A 16,802-nucleotide genomic window follows, 5' to 3' on the forward strand; every position below is an offset into this window, starting at 1 on the left:
TGCGTTCCCTGCGTCTCTCTCTCTCTCTCTCGTTCCCCTGCGTCTCTCTCTCTCTCTCCCTGCGTCCTCTCTGCGTCTCTCTCTCTCTCTCTCTGCGTCTCCCTGCGTCCCCTCGTCTCTCTGCGTCTCTCTCTGCGTTCCCTGCGTCTCTCTCTCTCTCTGCGTTCCCCTGCGTCTCTCTCTCTCTGCTCCCTGCGTCTCTCTCCCTCTGCGTTCCCTGCTCTCTCTCTCTCTCTCTGCGTCTCTCTCTCTCCCTCTCTCTCCCTCTGCGCTCTCTCTCTCTCTCTCTCTGCGTTCCCTGCGTCTCTCTCTCTCTCTGCTTCCCTGCGCGTCTCTCCTCTCTCTGCTCTCTCTCTCTCTCTGCGTTCCCTGCGTCTCCTCTGCGCGTTCCCTCGTCTCTCTCTCTCTCTGCGTTCCCTGCGTCTCTCTCTCTCTCTTCCCTGCGTCTCTCTCCTGCTCTCTCTGCGTCCCTCGTCTCTCTCTCTCTGCGTTCCCTGCGTCTCTCTCTCTCTCTCTGCGTTCCCTGCGTCTCTCGTCTCTCTCTCTCTCTCTCTCTGCGTCCCTGCGTCTCTCTCTCTCTCTGCGTTCCCTGCGTCTCTCTCTCTCTGCGTTCCCTGCGTCTCTCTCTCTCTCTCTCTCTCTCCCTGCGTCTCTCTCTCTCTCTGCGTTCCCTGCGTCTCTCTCTCTCTCTCCCTCCCTGCGTCTCTCTCTCTCTCTCTCTCTGCGTTCCCTGCGTCTCTCTCTCTCTCTGCGTTCCCCCTCTCGTCTCTCTCTCTCTCTGCGTTCCCTGCGTCTCTCTCTCTCTCTCGTTCCCTGCGTCTCTCTCTCTCTCTGCGTTCCCTGCGTCTCTCTCTCTCTCTCTCTCTCTCTGCGTTCCCTGCGTCTCTCTCTCTCTCTCTGCGTTCCCTGCGTCTCTCTCTCTCTCTGCGTTCCCTGCGTCTCTCTCTCTCTCTCTGCGTTCCCTGCGTCTCTCTCTCTCTCTCCCTGCTCTCTCTCTCTCTCTCTCTGCGTCTGCGTCTCTCTCTCTCTCTCTGCGTTCCCTCCCTGCGTCTCTCTCTCTCTCTCTCTGCGTTCCCTGCGTTCTCTCTCTCTCTCTGCGTCTCTCTCTGCGTCTCTCTCTCTCTCTCGTTCCCTGCGTCTCTCTCTCTCTTCCCCCTGCGTCTCTCTCTCTCTCTGCGTTCCCTGCGTCTCTCTCTCTCTCTCTCTCTCTCTCTCTCTCTCTCTGCGTTCCCTCTCTCTCTCTCTCTGCGTTCCCTGCGTCTCTCTCTCTCTCTCTGCGCCTCCTCTCTCTCTCTCTGCGTTCCCTGCGTCTCTCTCTCTCTCTCTGCGTCTCTCTCTCTCTCTCTCTCGTTCCCTGCGTCTCTCTCTCTCTCTCTCTCTCTCTCTCTCCCCTGCGTCTCTCTCTCTCTCTCTCTCGTCTCTGCGTCTCTCTCTCTCTCTCTGCGTTCCCTGCGTCTCTCTCTCTCTGCGTTCCCTCGTCTCTCTCTCTCTCTCTGCGTCTCTCTCTCTCTCTCTGCGTTCCCTGCGTCTCTCTCTCTCTCTCTCTGCGTTCCCTGCGTCTCTCTCTCTCTCTCTGCGTCTCTCTCTCTCTCTCTGCGTCTCTCTCTCTCTCTCTCTCTGCGTTCCCTGCGTCTCTCTCTCTCTCTCTGCGTCTCTCTCTCTCTCTCTGCGTCTCTCTCTCTCTCTCTCTGCGTCTCTCTCTCTCTCTCTCTCTGCTCTACCTGCGTCTCTCTCTCTCTCTCTCTGCGTTCCCTGCGTCTCTCTCTCTCTCTCTCTCCCCTGCGTCTCTCCCTCGTTCTCTCTCTCTCTCTCTGCGTTCCCTGCGTCTCTCTCTCTCTCTCTCCCCCTGCGTCTCTCTCTCTCTCTCTGCGTCTCTCTCTCTCTCTCTCTCTCTGCGTCCCCTCTCTCCTCTGCGTCTCCCTCTCGTCTCTCTCTCTCTCTCTCTCTCTCTGCGTCTCCTGCGTCTCTCTCTCTCTCTCTCTCTCTCTCTCGTTCCCTGCGTCTCTCTCTCTCTCTCTCTGCGTTCCCTGCGTCTCTCTCTCTCTCTCTCTGCGTTCCCTGCGTCTCTCTCTCTCTCTGCGTTCCCTGCGTCTCTCTCTCTCTCTCTGCGTTCCCTGCGTCTCTCTCTCTCTCTGCGTCTCCCTGCGCTCTCTCTCTCTCTCTGCGTTCCCTGCGCTCTCTCTCTCTCTGCGTCCCCTGCGTCTCTCTCTCTCTGCTCTCGTCTCCCTCTCTCTGCGTCTCTCTCTCTCTCTCTGCGTTCCCTGCGTCTCTCTCTCTCCTCTGCGTTCCCTCGTCTCGTCTCTCTCTGCGTCCCTGCGTTCCCTCTCTGCGCGTCTCTCTCTCTCTCTGCGTTCCCTCGTCTCTCTCTCTCCCTCTGCGTTCCCTCTCGTCTCTCTCTCTCTCTCTGCGTTCCCTGCGTCTCTCTCTCTCTCTGCGTTCCCTGCGTCTCTCTCTCTCTCTGCGTTCCCTGCGTCTCTCTCTCCCTCTGCGTTCCCTGCGTCTCTCTCTCCCTCTGCGTTCCCTGCGTCTCTCTCTCTCTCTGCGTTCCCTGCGTCTCTCTCTCTCTCTGCGTTCCCTGCGTCTCTCTCTCTCTCTGCGTTCCCTGCGTCTCTCTCTCTCTCTGCGTTCCCTGCGTCTCTCTCTCTCTCTCTGCGTTCCCTGCGTCTCCTCTCTGCGCGTTCCCCTGCGTCTCCTCTCTCTGCGTTCCCTGCTGCGTCTCTCTCTCTGCGTTCCCTGCGTCTCTCTCTCTCTCTCTCTGCGTTCCCCTGCGTCTCTCTCTCTCTGCGTTCCCTGCGTCTCTCTCTCTCTGCGTTCCCTGCGTCTCTCTCTCTCTCTGCGTTCCCTGCGTCTCTCTCTCTCTCTGCGTTCCCTGCGTCTCTCTCTCTCTGCGTTCCCTGCGTCTCTCTCTCTCTGCGTTCCCTGCGTCTCTCTCTCTCTCTGCTTCCCTGCGTCTCTCTCTCTCTCTGCGTTCCCTGCGTCTCTCTCTCTCTGCGTTCCCTGCGTCTCCCTGCGTCTCTCTCTCTGCGTTCCCTGCGTCTCTCTCTCTCTCTCTGCGTTCCCTGCGTCTCTCTCTCTCTGCGTTCCCTCTCTCTCTGTCTCTCTCTCTGCGTTCCCTGCGTCTCTCTCTCTCTGCGTTCCCCCTTCCCTCTGCGTCTCTCTCTCTCTCTGCGCGTTCCCTGCGTCTCTCTCTCTCTGCGTTCCCCTGCGTCTCTCTCTCTCTGCGTTCCCTCTGCGTCCCTCGTCTCTCTCTGCGTTCCCTGCGTCTCTCTCTGCGTTCCCTGCGTCTCTCTCTCTGCGTTCCCTGCGTCTCTCTCTCTCTGCGTTCCCTGCGTCTCTCTCTCTCTGCGTTACCTGCGTCTCTCTCTCTGCGTTACCTGCGTCTCTCTCTCTCTCTCTCTCTCTCTCTCCCCCCGTTCCCTGTGTCCTCTCTCTCTCTCTCTCTCTCTCCCCCCGTTCCCTGTGTCCTCTCTCTCTCTCTCTCTGAGGAGGCTTTCTAAATAAGACATATAAATAGGCTGATGACACAACTGCACTTTTCACAAAAAGAGAGAAAGGAGAGAAAAGAGAAGAGAAAGGAACTCTGGCTCTGGTGCAGTGGCTCCTTTCTTCTGCTTTTCAGAAACGCAGGTTAAAAAGCAGCCTTTTCATCCCTCTCTCATCCCTCTCTCTCTCGCTCTGTCATCTCTCTCCAACTTAGGAACAGGCAATGTATTGTGGTGGATAGCGGAAGAGTACTGTGGTATTTATCAGAAAAGAGAGGAGGGGGGAGGAGGACAAAACATACTCCCAATAAAGAGAAAGAACAAGAGAAGGGGAAGAAAGGACGTGTATGAAGGGCCCCTTTTGCAGAAAGCCCCCTCTTGCCCCCTCCTCCCTTAAAAGGGGCAGGCACACACAATGTGCTGTTTCCTTTAGCCCCGACACACTTTATATCCTAGCCCCATTCAGGACGACTACTTTAGGGCACCCGTGTGTGCACAGAGCATATGTGGCTGAGAGAGAGGATGTGTGTGTGTGTCCGTATAGATCCCTGTTTGCTGAGGGCCTTATAGACTGACAGGCCATGGCTCTAAGGCGTTGCCATGGAGATGTCTTTGTGCAGTAAGTTGCACAACAGGTGATTCTAAAGAAGGCTAGCTGAGCTGGTCTCAGTATTGAGAACTGCGGGAGGTGAGAGAGCGAGTGAGAGAGCGAGTGAGAGAGCGAGTGAGTGAGATTATACGAGGTGTTAGCCGTTTTAGGATCCAGCTTGGCCCAGAGTTCTTAACTAGCTCCTTTATACACAGATCATGTCTAAAATCGCTTGGGCTTACCGGGCCACACTGCTTTACACACATGTATCTAACCTCACCGAAAGACAGGGTGTGTGTGCATACGCATCAGAGTTTATCATATCTTCAACTCCAAGAGTGTAAAACCCCCCATATCACATTTAGTATTGCGAAATCTACTATAAAAGGGAGAAAGAGCGAGAGAGAGATACAAAACTGGTTCTTCTCCTTGGACTGGATAAACTTGGCTGAGCCAAAGCCAGCCATACACATATACTGTCATACATGTCAGAAAGATACCGACATAAATGACATTAAACAAACATCAAAGCCTCTGCAGTCAGAGAGCAACTTAAGTAACAAGACAAGGTCATAGGCTATGGATTGACAACAAGGAACCCAATTAACCAATCAATCATCCAATTCTTTAAAGGGGTGTGCACAGATAAAGATGGTTTAAGAATCAACACTCTTTTATGGAAACTTAGGGCTAAAAGTCAGTTTTCAACACATGATGAGATAAGTGTTCTTTTTTGCTTTGTCCCAGATGGAATGAAGGGTAATTCAGGGCTGCAGGTAACCTAGTGGTTAGAGCGTTGGACTAGTAACTGAAAGGTTGCAAGATCAAATCCCTGAGCTGACAAGGTAAAATCTGTTGTTCTGCCCCCAGGCCGTCACTGAAAAGAAGAATTTGTTCTTAACTGACTTGCCTGATCAAGTTTTTATTTAGAGTCTAGTCTCTAGCCTAAAATAGCCTGTTTTCTGGATTTATAATATACTCTTTTGCACTGCTTATCAGTTGAACAAACTTTGTAATTGGTGAAATGGTCTTGGACAGATTTACAGTAACAATACATTATTATTTTTCAGATGTGTTTCCTGGTATTTTACATGCTGTCCAAATCCATATTTAAATAGAGGTGCGATAGCCTATCTTTATCCATCATAGCTATGAATCACTTGTAGCTTACCAGCTACATTTACACTCTAAGAAATACTCTACAGTGTGACATTTTCAGTCTGTTAATGTAGAACAGGGGTAGGCAATGCTGTTCCTGGAGTACCAGGTACTGCAACATTCTCCAAATAGGCACCACAGCAGACCAACTGAGCTAATTAATCAGTTCAGTTATGGACAAAAAAAATTAAAACATACCTGGTCTTCTAGGTTGGTTGAATCAAAAACAGAAGTGCCAGCGGCACTCCTACCCCTGATATAGAGGTATATTTAACTGACAGAGCAATGAATGGAGACGTTTGCTTACCCAATGTTAACTTGTATGCCTCTCCCTAACGTCATTGGAACTATAACTAACTTTAATCTTAACCCTCATCCTTATTTAGAGTTTGCCTAACTGAAGTTTTTGTGTTACCAGTTGAATACACCAGGGGCAGACTGGCCAGCTGGCATTTCGGGCAAATGCCAGATGGTTGGTCCATTTTTATCCCAGTGGGCCTGTCTAATTCGTTTTTTTTTCAGACAAATTATCATTATCTCGCTGGTAAGAGGCCTTAAAAGGGCATGTAGCAGCCATTTCTCAATGCCAGAAAAACATATAATACTAACTTAGAGAACCCCAAGAAAACATTTCCAAATTAAATACAATTTTATTATACTGTATTGTTCTAAAAAAGTTGGGTTTGAGGTTCTCCTCAAATCAGCTTTAACAATCCCACAATGCCCTCTGGTCAGCATCACACAGTGAGGACATAAAAAGCCATGCTCACCCGTCACATCAAGTGCTTCATATAGAAATGACAAAAAAGGGTGGGTAAGTAGGGTGTAGCAACACTTACTATGCAAATGTATGTTATGTCTCTATGTCTACACACATGAAAAACACTTAGTAAAAAGTGGGTTACATTTGTGAGAATGAGTTGGGCAAATTGGGTATAATTACAAACAGCATGGCATATAAAGTATCACAAACAGCCAGCAGCACCAAAAGAGAGAGCATTATCAGGGCTTTACCAGGTAAGTGAAAGAGCTCCCTCTACTACCTCTATGCTAACTTTAGCTAGCTATAGAGCTACGGCATTTAGCTCATCTATAGAGCCCTGTGGTTGGGGCCAAACCTGTATGTGTGTCTGTGTGTGGGGATGTCGGGCTAAAACGAAATGCAACGTGTCGGCATTGTTTTCAATCATGGATCTGATGGCATTCCGGAGAAAAGGAGCTCGGTTCCCTTTAATAGAGTGGCTTGTGGATTTTGCTCAAAGTTTATTTCTGTAGCTTGCCGCAAGAGTTGTGTTTTTGGCTGTCTGCACTTGGGCTCTCGGTGTGTGTGGATGACCCGTTGGATGGTGTCTTTGGAGGGATGGATTGTGGATTTTGTTCAGTGGGAATTCTCTTTTTTTAATCATCTTAGGATCAATGTTGTCACAGTTGCTTCTTGTTGAAGAGGCATCGGCTAACATTAGCTTGCTATAGCTGGCTATCATCTTCCTCCGTTTCTGAATGAATTTGTGGCTATTTCTTTCTAACAGGCAAAATAAAGTGAGCTAGATTTTCTTTGTGTACTGACGTATCGATACCATAACTAAGTTTGTCACTGGTATAGGGCTAGAAAATATCCTAAAGCTAGTCAGCTAGACAGTGATAGCCACAAGCTAAAACCAGGGAGAAGCTGTTGGCTTGATACTGTTCACTCAAATATATGTTTTTCCACATGTAATTGAGGAAATTAGATTATTATTCAATAAAAAAATGTAATTGTGTCAATATGTTCTGAATATTGCAGAAAAATCCTCAGATGTTTTCCATACTAAAAACGTGAAGTACAACTTGGTGTGCACTAGCTTACCATGTACAGTAGGCTAACCATGAGTCATCAAATTACGATCTTGCAATCTGGCCTTTCTGGCAGTCTTTTTGTACAATTGAAAACAAAAACATGTCAAGTTAGTTATTATAAACCGGGTGGTTCGAGCCCTGAATGCTGATTGGATGAAAACGTGGTGTATCAGACCATATGCCACAGGTATGATCAACATTGTATTTTTACTGCTCTTATGTTGGTAACCAGTTTATAACAGCATTAAGGCTCCTCTGGGGTTTGATATATGGCCAACATGGCATTGTGTCGTGCCTAAGGACAGCCCTATTGGCCATATACACCACACCCTCTCATGCCTTATTGCTTAAATATACAGCACCAACTACATAAATGTCTGATACGGTGCATTATCTGCTGGGCCGGTGTGGGGGCCTCAAAGAAGAAAAAAACTGGTCCCGTGTGTTAAATGCCAGGGACGATTTCTGGTCCCAGTCTGCCCCTGGAATACACCTATATAATATGTGGACATCTTAAAAAACAACCATAAAATTAAAAACAAAAATACATGGCACTTAATCCAAAATGTGCTTACTTTAATTGAATAATTAAATAGAGGATTTGAGAGAATGAATTCTACTGAATTGACCGTAATATGGTTGTTTTTCCACAGTTAAGGTTATTTATTTAAGCACTGTTACGTTCACATTTAGTGCTGGCTCAGATTGTTTATTAACTTAGGCATTCACTGACAAACAGAAAGCATAACAAAAAAAGAGATACACACAGTTCTTTATTCGTTTTCACTGATTCCAAAAGAGATGCAAATCATTCTTCAGACAGCTATGGGGAAGAAAAAAAAACTGTCTCTGGTCATTTGCAAATTGCCACACACACACACACTGAGGTGTGTGTCCGGCGATGAGGAATTCAACTTAACGGTACAAGCAATCTGTTGTGTATGTTGTTCAAACACACAAGGGAAAGACATGTAAATGGAGCAGGAAACTAGTGGGCTATAATGCTATGCTGTTTAGGTGGGTGCTGATCAATAGAGTGTTTGTGAATTCTCCTGATGGGAGATAAACAAATCCACTGGACACTGGGTTGTGACAACCAACAGGTGATATTCACCCCCCTCACACACCTGACAGCCACAACACACATATATTTGTATCTGAGGGGCTACACCAGGACGGCAACCATGCAAATGTTCATGGTTAATAATAACAAAAAAGTGTAAAAAAGTGTATCAGAAGCAAATTCAGAATATTTTGGGAGTAGGCAACTTTTAACTATAACTACTCCATCAAGACCTTCTACAGTACAATACTGTAAAGTTGCTAAATATTAAGATATTGCATATTCTGTCAATAGTTCATGTATTTTTATTTGTGTATATATTTAGACTTCATTGAACAAGGCCAGTCCCATTGAGATAAATCGGGTGTATTTGTAAATTCACCCTGGCAATCTACTCTGATTTCAGAGCACTCTGGGTTGAGAGTACCAGAGCGCAGAATAATTGAGCAATTAACAGAAGCCCTAAACTCCGTTGTTATAAAAGATGAACAGTAAACATCTGAAAAAGAAAAAAAAATGAATTAAATTATTGCCAGTAACACAGTTCAGTCACTAACCCTCTTGATAACATGAACACTAACCAGGTCTGCTAGGGAGAGTAAAATGTTTAGTGAGGTGTTCTCACATTTGTGTCTGGAAGTAGCAAGCTAGCCAACTTCAGCCAGTTAGCTTCGGTGCTTGACTGCAGTTGTGAGGTCAGAACGCTCGGGGTATTCGGATCAACCCTACTCCTCAGCCAGAGCGTCCAGTGTGCACTTTGAACGCTCAGAGTTTCTAAGAAGGCCCAGAGTAAATTCTGATAGCAGGGGGGGTATTCAACCGGTGGTCCCAAAACCCACAGTTTTATTTAGGTCTTTTTTTTTAAGTATCGTAAGTAACAACAGAATAAACACATTTTGAATGTTATTCCTATAAAAATATAATTTCTTCATAATGATGTCAACTTTATATCTCATCTCCTCATATCGATCAAATTACACTCACTGGAGTATCTGACATAGGCTTTGAAAGAGCACCCGCGAACAGGCTACCAGTGCAGAACAGGCTACCAGTGCAGAACAGGCTACCAGTGCAGAACAGGCTACCAGTGCAGAACAGGCTACCAGTGCAGAACAGGCTACCAGTGCAGAACAGGCTACCAGTGCAGAACAGGCTACCAGTGCAGAACAGGCTACCAGTGCAGAACAGGCTACCAGTGCAGAACAGGCTACCAGTGCAGAAAGTGCCGCTAGCTGCTGGTAAGCTTTCTTGACTTGGATATTAATTTTTGCCAACATATGGCCCATTAACCAGCTGCTGTTAGAAAAACGTGTTGAGTTAATCAATTAGCTAGAAATATTAGATATATTAGAGTTGAAAATTATTCTTCCGGGAAGGTCAAAATAATTTAAACTAATCTACGAAATCTAGTCATTTTAAAAATGTTGATTACTTCTCCTTGCCATGATCATTCACCTGATGATAAGACTAGACCTGAAAAATATATTTTTGCTGACGTATGATGGTGGCCCCTGGGGTCGCCAGTTAGCCTGGGAGGGGGTCCCAGGACAAGGAATGGTTGAGGTGCTCTACTTATGAACAGGGAGCATCACAATCGAGAGTTGGCATCACAATCATCCATACAAGGACTATACAGTGACATTCCATTAACCACAGAACAACATAAAGAACGATTTGGAACGATTTGTATTGTGTGAAATGTACTGCCTCTCCCCATCTGTGTCTTGGAAAATGCATTGGCAAGAGCAGTCTAATATTGTTACCTATAGTCACACCAGGCACCCGTTAACAACTTATGGTGATGGGAAATAACTGTTCTTTTATGTGGTTGGATTTTACAGGAAGACTGTCTAAAATATATTGCTTATGGTTGTCTAAACATAAATTAACAATTCAACACTTAAATAGTATGTTTGGCCATTCCATATCATTTGTTTTTTTCTTACAGACTTGTGAGAGAAGAGTCAGTCATACATTGCCGAATGAATTAAGTAAAATTCCACTGTCTGATGTTGCATCGCTCACGTTACACAAACAATGAAATGGGCGAAACAAAACATTTGAACCAACAAAAGATCCTCCTGAAATCTATTTAGATAGAGGCATGGCGAAACACGCCTTGGTCCTGTAGCAGCTTGCTTTTTGAAGCAGCGCCCCACCTAGTGCCCTCTGCACTAACACACACCTGCAGCGGGTACAGGATCACACACACACACACACACACACGTATGTATTCTGAGAGGGATTAAAAGCTGTTTAGCTGTGGCATGAGGAAGTCAAAGCAGCCTTCACAGCAGCTTCCGTTCTTTCTTGTTCAGACTGATTTATTACCGTTAGTGAATATCTCCCTATAGTAGAACACGTCACCGGCTTCTAACAGCACTACAGACCCCTGAATCTACACCCACGGTTCACACCAAGGTAAAGAAGCACAATACAACAGCAGGTGTGGTTGACATCATTCCCAGAAATGACCAGAGTTAGGAGATACAGGAAGAGATGTGTCTACCATGAAGCATCCTTCAACAACACCACATTCAGACACCTGTAGAAAAGACATCATAGACTGTATGATGTTAAAAGACAAGGGTTCGCCATCTGGAGGAACATTTAGAAGAAAAAATATATAGAATTGCTGACAAAACTTGGGGGGGGGGTTAACAAAAATGTATTCACCCGCAGGCCAAGTTCTGAGCAATATTTTGCTCAAAGTGATTTAAAATTTTGGGAATCTGTTCCCAAGTATTCCCACGCATAAGAGAGAGATACATGTGATCATATACAAATGTAAACGGAGTTTGAAATGATTGTTGTAGTCAAATATTATACAGTGTCTGTTTGGGCTTCTTGCTGTCAATTTGCAGTCCACAAATGATTATTATGTCCCGGGCCCCTGACCATCCCCTCAAGAAATAAATTGGCCTGTGGCTGAATCTAGATGACGATGCCTGTTACAGACCGTTGTGACATAATGCTGTATTAATAACTGGCACAAAAATCTAACGAAAAGACACCATACAAATGAGATGACTGGAAAACAGAAAAATACAGTCACAGGCAAAGTGCAACTTTAACCCAACAAACAAACGAAGTTCAGTGCGCCACAAACAAGATGTTACTGTCTTAGTTGGAACTTTAGAACATCGCAAGTTGAAAACACTCATGGATTAAACTTATTTTCAGTAATTTTGCTTCATAATACTGTATATTAATGACTGAAGTGGAACCAGTTGGTGGAAAGGAGTCTTACCTTAAAATTCCTAAGAGAGGCTGATATGCAGGGCAGCAGGTAAGATGTGTTCTCTATTGTTGGACTCTACTGACTGAGCTATAGAGTTTACTGACTGTCTCTGAGAGCTCTATAAGCAATGCCGAGTCTGAGACATCCTCATCTATGTTTCCCCAATAAGGTACCACTCACCACGAGACAACAGGTGGAGACTGTGTGTACGCATGAGATGAGGTGTTAGAGGGAGGGGTCGGAGATTCATCAAAAGTCAATGATCTTCTAACTCTCCTCCAGAGTATGAAGTCTGCATCAACCAATCAGTGAAACACCACACTAAACTGGGTTTCCTGTGATGAGGCCATTGAAAGCCAGCATCATGACACAACCCTTCTCTCAAGCAAATGTTCTTTTTCAGAGGAACCACTGTGTTAAGATAGCTAGCGCTGAAGTGGTGCATTTCAGAGTTAGGTACAAAGATCATGTAGCTAATGAAATCAAAGCATATTATAAAATATTACCTCAAGATCTCTCTAAATCATATCATGCCTCAAGAAGGAGAGAGCCCAAAACCATGTGAACTCTCACACACACACAGAGCAATGGTGTGTGAAACCATTTTCTTCCATTGCAATGCCTCTTGAACACACACTTAGTAAAATGTAGTCAATGATTACTGCCCTCTTTGTCAATATTCTATCATTCTCATCCTCTCTCACACATACAGAAATCTGCCTGGCTCATTAATCATGGGGTTTGAGTCTCAGATCCAACAGGAGACAACATGCACTTCCATTTCACCACAGGCCTTTCACTCCCCTCATTATAGACACAAGCACACCTTATCACTCTGCCCTGTGACACCCTTCCCACAACATCACTGACACACAAATGTCAACAACAACAAAAAGGTGACAGAGGTGATTTAAAACATCCACTTAACTTGTCAAGGACTGAATAAGTGTGTGTTCCATGTGTATTCAGTTTTTAATGACAAATTCATCGTATTGTTTAATGACTTGATGATCCAAGGACATTTGCATAATACATTCTATGGATCACAGCAACCAATCTATCACTTTTTATTTGATCTGAACACACAACACACAGGGGGAGCACACACACTTCTGTCTCCACAGTGGTGTGTCTCTGTGGACCCCTGGTTCAATAGGACAGGGAGAGCAATGCAGACTGCCACAGAAGAAGAAAGAGGACAATCTTTGTCTGCTCTGCTGCCCTTATGGACCTGCTTGGTGTAGTGGAGATGGGTCACACACACAAAAAAAACACTGCCCTGAGTTCTTGAACTTTGCCAATAGAAATGAAGTGGAGCAGAAACATATGCACCGTGTCACTCAACAGGTGGAACTGTTTGGGTGTGTGTGTGTGTGTGTGTGTGTGTGTGTGTGTGTGTGTGTGTGTGTGTGTGTGTGTGCGCGCGTGTGTGTTTGTGTGTGTGTGTGTGTGTGTGTGTGTGTGTGTGTGTGTTTCTACAGAGGTAGGTGGAACTGTGTGTGTGTGTGTTTCTACAGAGGTAGGTGCACCCGCTGAAATGTTTGACAGTGGAGACAGTGACAGCTGAGACAGTACAGCATGAACATGGAGTCAGCTCTCTGCTGCTGACAGACTATGCCAGTCCCTTTTCCCTTCTCTGCCTGCTTTAACACAGACCCTCTCTGCTCTGTAGGCTAAAGACAACTGGAACTCAACACAACCATTGGGCAAGAGTGTGTCTCTCTCTCGCTGTGTGTGTCAGAGAGAAAGAGAATGAGACAAAACAGAGACCTAAACAGTCACATCACACACACCTAAACACAGTCACACACACAGAGAGAGAATGAGAGAAAACAGAGTGGGAATGAGGACGGCAAAGAAAAGAGAATAAGAAAAGCGAGTGAGGAATAGATATGGACAGAAAGGTCAGGGACTCCCCACTGACGGACAGCTTTGTGTGCAGCCAGTCACTGTAAAGGCAAACACACACACACACACACACACACACACACACACACACACACACACACACACTGGCTCTCTCAGATACACATGAGGACATAGGCTGGAAATTAAAGCCTTAAATCATCTTAAATTATGTAACTTCAGGCTTCACAGTCCCATCACACACACACAGACCTCAACACAGTCCCATCACACACCTAAACACAGTCCCATCACACACACACACCTAAACACAGTCCCATCACACACACACAGACCTAAAAACAGTCCCATCACACACACACACACACACACACACACACACCTAAACACAGTCCCATCACACACACACACACAGACCTAAACACAGTCCCATCACACACACACACACCTAAACACAGTCCCATCATACACACACCTAAACACAGTCCCATCACACACACACACACACACCTAAACACAGTTCCATCACACACACACACCTAAACACAGTCCCATCACACACACCAAAACACAGTCCCATCACACACACACCTAAACACAGTCCCATCATACACACACATAGACCTAAACACAGTCCCATCATACACACACACACCTAAACACAGTCCCATCACACACACACACACACACACCTAAACACAGTCCCATCACACACACACACACACACAGACCTAAAACACACACACAGACCTAAACACAGTCCCATCACACACACACACAGTCCCATCACACACACACCAAAACACAGTCCCATCACACACACACACACACACACACACACACACCAAAACACAGTCCCATCACACACACACACACATAGACCTAAACACAGTCCCATTACACACACACAGACCTAAACACAGTCCCATTACACAGTCCCATTAAACACACAGACCTAAACACAGTCCCATTACACACACAGACCTAAACACACACACATAGACCTAAACACAGTCCCATTACACACACACAGACCTAAACACAGTCCCATTACACACACAGACCTAAACACAGTCCCATTACACACACACACACACACACACAGTCCCATTACACACACAGACCTAAACACAGTCCCATTACACACACACACCAAAACACAGTCCCATCACACACAGACCTAAACACAGTCCCATTACACACACACAGACCTAAACACAGTCCCATTACACACACAGACCTAAACACAGTCCCATTACACACACACACACACACACCTAAACACAGTCCCATTACACACACAGACCTAAACACAGTCCCATTACACACACACACACACACACCCAAAACACAGTCCCATCACACACAGACCTAAACACAGTCCCATTACACACACACAGACCTAAACACAGTCCCATTACACACACAGACCTAAACACAGTCCCATTACACACACACACACACCAAAACACAGTCCCATCACACACAGACCTAAACACAGTCCCATTACACACACACACAGACCTAAACACAGTCTCATCACACACACACACACAGACCTAAACACAGTCCCATCACACACACACACACAGTCCCATTACACACACACACAGTCCCATTACACACAGTCCCATTACACACACACACACACACACAGTCCGATTACATACACACACACACACACACACAGTCCGATTACACACACACACACACACTACCCAGACCAAGCATGCTCAACACACATAACAAAACACACAGTAGGATATGACTACCCAGACCCTGCACACTACAGTGACATACTTTGCTTATAAAACACAATGCACACACATTGTCCATGAAGATGTCTCTGCTGTCTAGTGCTGTCAATCGACTCATTCCAGCCATCAAGACTGGACACCACTAAAGATGCCTCATCTGGCTCAATGGGCATGTTCTGTCACCTCCACCCAGAGCTATGTCCATATGATCTAGAAGAGCAGATTGCACATAGACTCTACAAAAGGTAAAACTTTACTGAATTATGAAGCATGTTCTCTTTCCTTACCTATTCCAACCAATCCTCCAACTCTACCAAAACTACAAAGATCTACACATCCAAACACCCAGGGGCGGACTGGGACCAGAAATCGGCCCTGGCATTTCAAACACACCAGCCAATTTCTTTCTTTGATGCCCACACACCGGCCCACTTTTTTTCCTCAATGAGCCCAAAATGGACTAGCAATCTGGCATTTGGCCATTATGCCAGATGCCTTGTCTGCCCATGCAAACACCCAACACCTCCCCAGCAAAGTATTTATATAATAATTATGCCCCAACCCATGAGAGAACACATATATTTAAAACATCTGCGTTTTAACACTAGCAGCTATTCTCTGGAAAGTAGATGAAACAGTTTAATTTGCATTTGCCAACAGAACTGGCATCTTCTCCTCTTGCTTATTGCGTTCATCGTCACTGTTCTGCCTATAAAAACACTAACTGACACTCACACAGAATCAAACTGAAGAATAGTCGAGATGGCCTGATCTGAGTAATTGATACATATGATATTAGCTGTGAATATGGTGCACATATGAAAGTTGCAAATTGTCCTTTGGGATTCGAAACAGTCGCGATCCAGGATGGGCGCATTCTATTTGGGGGGAAACATCCCGAAGCACCCAAAGTTATGCTTTATGTCATTCTATAGACAATAGATAATACTGTATGTGTTGTCGATAGCAAGTAGTACAGTGTGTCGGGAGTCATCACACCAATCCTGGATCAAGTGAAATAGAAAACTACTATGTGCGTCTGGAGCTTTCCAGTGCCGCGCTGTTCACTCACCACTCCTGAGGCGCCCGGGGTTTCCAAACTTCCGTCTCCACCGCTGTTTTTCCGAGCCCTCGCGCTTGATCGCTCACCGCATGCAAAGCACAAGAGGGTGCGTTGTGTCGAGTTCTCTTCGGTCTACAGAGAAGACGAGGACAGAGTTACATGAGCGCCTATCGTTGCTATCAGCGTCGCGGTAGTTCTCCCCAACGCTCACACAACCTCAACCCGCTTTCTCCCGATTACTTTCTGGTGTTTTGTGTCCAACATTCACGCTCCCTGCCATTCACCTCCCCCTTAAAGGCAAAGGACTCATTTAACTGTCGCGGCAGCGGGCTTGGAAGATAGAGGATAATGAGAAAGGGCCCGGGTATCCAATCAATATGATCTTTAGACTGGAAAGAAAGGTATTTTCTGCACTCGATTCTCATTTGACACAATAATCAAACTGTCAATAAGGTATCCCCTCCCCTACCCTCCAAAACAACACACACACACACACACACACACACACACACACACACACACACACACACACACACACACACACACACACACACACACAGCAAAGGAGAGCATACATTAGGGCTGAAAAGTACCTAACCTAAAACTGCTCAGCAACAGGTGTGTATAATCTGAACATACATGGGACACAACATCCCTTATTGGAGTACAGTATTCCAAACATTGAGAAAAGTGTTTGATCCCCATGACCTTCTGTGGGTGGAAGTGGAAGTGTGCCTACTATCACCT

General features: G+C 46.0%; 1 protein-coding gene across 2 annotated transcripts in view; it reads right to left on the minus strand.

Annotated features, from left to right (window-relative positions):
* The window catches only part of LOC135540050 (transcription factor SOX-13-like), a 51,941-nt gene extending 35,505 nt beyond the window's left edge, over positions 1–16,436 (minus strand). The window contains exon 1 of one of the 2 annotated variants that reach the window (XM_064966367.1): positions 16,065–16,436. The gene's annotated coding sequence lies outside the window, so the exon portion shown is untranslated. Of the gene's footprint in view, positions 1–11,378; positions 11,490–16,064 lie in introns of those variants that run through there. The other variant, XM_064966368.1, reaches the window with a different exon arrangement.
* Between the last annotated feature and the right edge of the window lie 366 nt (positions 16,437–16,802).

This window comes from Oncorhynchus masou, chromosome 5, assembly GCF_036934945.1.
Source record: "Oncorhynchus masou masou isolate Uvic2021 chromosome 5, UVic_Omas_1.1, whole genome shotgun sequence".
Classification (NCBI taxonomy): Eukaryota; Metazoa; Chordata; class Actinopteri; order Salmoniformes; family Salmonidae; genus Oncorhynchus; species Oncorhynchus masou.